Below are 4,771 nucleotides of genomic sequence, written 5' to 3'. Positions count from 1 at the left end.
GATTATTATATTATATTATATTATATTATATTATATTATATTATATTATATTATATTATATTATATTATATTATATTATATTATATTATATTATATTTATTATATTATATTATATATTAATGCTTTATTAAGCTATACTAAGAGCTTAATAAAGCATTATATTATATCATACTATACTAAACCTATATAATATTAAAGAAAAACTCCTTTTACACAGTCACGACACAGCTTTGGCTTAATTAGTTTATCAATCTAAAACAACTATCACTGGCGGCCAATTAAGAAATCACTCCTTGGTAAACAATTTCTACAACACATTCCACATGTGCTAAACAACAGGAGTAGCAAATAGAGATGAGAATTATGTTCTTCTTTCTCTGAGCTTTCTCACAGACTTTCACAGCTTCCCAGGAAAATCCTGGGAGAGAGAATTATGTCTCTCTCTGTTCAGAGAATGTGAATATCACACCAGGAGCCCATGGGCAGTGCTGGGAGCTTGCTGTTGAACCAGGAGTGAGCTTTGGGCTTTCAGGTTCATCCAAAGGCTGTCAGGCTTTTGGGCAGGAATTATTCCCTGGTTGTTTTCCACACCAGTTCCTGTGTCTCACCCCAGTGCAAGCTGTTCCCAGTGGATTTCCCTCCTGTGAGCAGCTCCAACTTCTGCACCAGCTGTGGCCACCAGCCAGCCCTGCTGGAGGGATCCTGCAGCTGCTCCAGGAATTGCAGGGTCAGCCAGAACCCAGCTGGGCAAAGTCCCCAAATCCACTTCAGTACCAAGATGGACACCTGGGATCCTCATCCAGGTACCAAGATGGGCACCTGGGATCTTCATCCACCCCATCCTCCCCATCCCCAGCTTCCCCCAAGCCACATCATCCTGGCAGAAAGAGGGAAGACAGCTTCCAAAAGTGTGAGGGTTGTAACAACCCACCACGAGGATGGATTGCTTGTGAATTCATACTGTGCTTGTGAATTTATGTTGTGTAAACAGCTCGTTCTCCCTTTGGAGGGGCTGATTCAGCTGGCAGCACAAACCCCACACAGCAGCTGAGGAAATCACTTCCTCATAAGCCAAACTCCAGATCAAATGATTGTGACTCTCCTTGACTCTGTTGACTTTGCTTTGATTCAGAGTTTGCAGTTCCTTGGTACTCTTTAGCATGAAAGCAACAACCCGTATGAACCACAAAGGTGACTCCAAACCTCATTCAATCCTGGTTTTTCATCTTCCCAGCTCCTCAGGTGAACCACAGCTGCTCCCAGTCGTGTTATCAGCTCTGCTTTTGCTGATTTGCATCACCGTCATCATCCTCACCCTGGCCAAAATCAAGCTTCAAAAGCAGACAGGTAGATTAGTCGGGCAACTAATTTTTGGGGCTGCAGTGGATGTTTTGCAAGGGCTTTGCTTGTGATTTCCAAGGGCTGGAGTCTGACCCATGGAACATTTCCATCTCCCAGACACGTGTCTGTCCTGCAGCCCCAGAACGTGACTGGACCTGAAAGCAGAGTCCTTGAGAAGTTGTTTGGTTTTGTTGGAAATGTGCTGAAAAGCAAAGCAGATGAAGGAAATGGAAATCTGGGTTTTTGTGTGTGGAGGATTTGTGGCTCCGTGGGTGATAGAAAACCCTGGAGGGAGAGACCTGTGTGGTGTGAGCGGCTTCACCCTGGGCAGCTTCTGGGGCCAAATCCAGCTCATTCCGTGCAAAGCTGACAAAGACAGGCCCAAAAAATCCTTTCTAAGAACTGATTTGCAAAGTCAGGTGCATCTATCTCAATCCAGACCGTGTTATATCCATAAAAATAAATTTAGGGACAGAGAACCTTTGGGGATGACAGCGGTGAGGGGAAACGCGGAATTCACAAGAAAGAAACTGTGAAATAATGGCCTAATAATGGCCTAATTTGGTGTCTGACACGCTGGATTACTTCAAGAGGTGCTAGTGGGGGTGTTCCCTGCAGTGCATCCGTGCGTTTTGTTTTACAGGAGGAGGAAGGAGCAGCACAGGGAGCCTGGAACCAGCTGGGCTGAGCCCTGGGAAGGAGGAGAGGATGGAGGAGAACCCAAGCCCAGGGGGGGAGCAGGAATTCAGGATGGGCTCTGGCAAATGTAGGTGGGTGCTTGCTGAAACACTGCAGGTGTCCTCTCCATTGATGAAAGAGAATAAACTGGCATTTTAAGCAGGGGATTTGTGGCTTAGTGAGGAAAACCAGGTGTGCAGTCCAGGAATCACAACCCAGAGCCCAAGAATCACATTCTGCTGCCAAACTCCTGCCTTTAGTCCTCCCCAAGAATCCTTAAGGCATGGATTTCATAAGACTTGGATTAAATCCTGCATCAAGTTTATATATTTATTGTAGGGTCAATTATAATTTTTGATTGCAAGCAGTAAAGCTGTTATCTGTCTTCCTGCCTCTTTCAGTAAATTCTGATTTCTTATCTCCTTTCTCAGCATTACACAAAAGTAATTCTTGTTCACAGTGTTGTAACCATGTCATTCTCTTTTGTTCTGTTGTGCAGGACAATCTCTGCCATCCTTGGAAATATCAGGATGAACAGCTTCTATGTAAGAGTCTCAGATTGTTGATGCTTTTTAGAGAAAAGCTCCTGTAACAATCATCTCAGAAAATATTTTAGATATTATTATTATAATTTAAATATGTCTAATCTGGAGGAATTTGTATCAGTGAGGACTCCACTGAAAAAAAATTAGTGGAATAGTGGCTCAGAAATTTGGTGATTTCATGTTCTCACTCCAATGCACTCAGAGCCAACAGGGGTCTTCTGGTCCTAAATATAAATAATAGAAAGAAAAATTATACTTCCCCATAAACCTTGAAAATCAACTAAACTATCAACATTCTGTGAAAAACCTCCTAAAAGGGGGAATGAAACCCAAAAATTATTTGTGCCTTTTCTTCCCAGGTAAAGCCTGGAATAATTCTCCAAACCCAGCAGGAGCTTGACTCCAGAAGTCCCCTCTGACCTGGGGTTTTTCCACCTTTCTGTTATCAAAACTCCTTAAAATATCATTTTAAATAATAATTTTTGGCATAAACCCAGAAATACCTATGAAATTACTTCTACAAATACCAGAGAGGGGCAATGCCAGATCACAGCTTCTCTTCTGTTTCATTATTTTACAGTTACCTTATGGGGAAAAATTACTCTTCAAGGTGCCTGATGAAGACTTGAGCCAGAACCTTCTGTGAAAGCCCCTGGGCACCTGAGCTGGGAATTTTCTCTGTGGAAAGCCAAGCCCCCAGCACCTCCCCTGCACTCCTCAGAACCCAAATCCCCTTTGCTGAGAGCTGAAACCCCACACTGCCCAAATTGCTCCCTGTTTTGCAGAAAAGAGAATAAAATAATGCCCCTGAAACCAATTATTTGTGGGTTGTTTCTCTGAAGGAAAGATAAAACTGGGGAGGGGGGGGGGAGGAAGGACTTTTGTGGCTTCAGGGTTTCTCATATCAGAGAATCACAGAACTGGAAAGGATCAGGCTGCTCAAAAATTAAGGATTTTCTGTGTTTTGTTTGGTTTTTTTTAATCCAGGTCCATGCAATAATTTTCCAACACATAAACCATGTCTCGTTTCAGTTTCTCAGACACCCACATTCCCAAAGTGATATTTTTCCTTCACCTCTCCTGGCTTCAGGGTTGCTCATATCAGAGAATCACAGAATTGGAAAGGAGCGGGCTGCTCAAAAAATAAGAATTTTCTGTGTTTTTCTTTTTAAATCCTGATCCATGGAGTAATTTTCCAACACATAAACCACGTCTCAGTTTCTCAGGCACCCACATTTCCAAAGTGATATTTTTCCTTCACCTCTCCTGGCTTCAGGGTTACTCATATCAGACTGATATGAACTGAATCACAGAACTGGAAAGAATCCAGCTGCTCAAAAAATGAGGATTTTTTTTGTTTGTTTAAAAATCCTGATCCGTGGAGCCACATAAAGCACATCTCATTTCAGTTTCTCAGACATGCACGTTCCCAAAGTGCTGTTTTTCCTTCCCCTCTCCTGCAGGGACCTCCACAGCTTCAGAAGCAGCTGAAATTCAGCCCGGGCACAGCCCAGCCCCGAGCAGCAGCGTTGGTTCCACGCTCAGATCAGGGCTCGTGCTGCAATCTGCACTCCCCAAATAAAAGCAATCCGAAGGTTGTTTGTTTTCTGGAGATGCCAAAATGCTTTGGAACATGGGACTTGGCAGGGAAACGCTTCCTCGTGGGCTAAAGCAAGGAAATACATTTCAAATATATTTGCATGAGGCTTTACTGGAAACCTTGAGGGTGAAAAGGGGGGTTTGGTTAAAAAAAAACCCTCTTCATTCACCTTGGGTTAATTTTTGCTCTTTGAGATTTCACCAGCAGGTAGAGGTTCCCATATTTCTGTAGGTTTTGTTCTGCTCAAGGCCATGCCACCTTCCTCTGCAAGGAGTTAAAAGCTCATTTCCATCCCTCTGCAGGGTCCAGCAGGGAAGCTGATCCCTTGGGATCCGTGCCTGGGAGAGTGGGAGCTCCAGGAGAGCAAACACAGCTGTGGCCACCATGGTCCAGCCAGCACAAGTGGTGGCCACAAGACCAAAGAAGCCCTGCCAGCATGACCTGGGGAATGTTTGGAATGCCCAGGGAAGCAGCTCTGGTGGGAGGCTTGGAGGGGATCGGGGTTTGTTCCCATCCAGGAGAGGTGGTGGTGGCTGCTCCCTCAGTCCAAGATCCCCACCAAGCACAGAGACAGCCAGGAGCTCCTTCCTCACCCCAAGAGTTCCTT

This window comes from Geospiza fortis, unplaced genomic scaffold (assembly GCF_000277835.1).
Source record: "Geospiza fortis unplaced genomic scaffold, GeoFor_1.0 scaffold391, whole genome shotgun sequence".
Classification (NCBI taxonomy): Eukaryota; Metazoa; Chordata; class Aves; order Passeriformes; family Thraupidae; genus Geospiza; species Geospiza fortis.
This window is presented reverse-complemented; position numbering follows the sequence as displayed.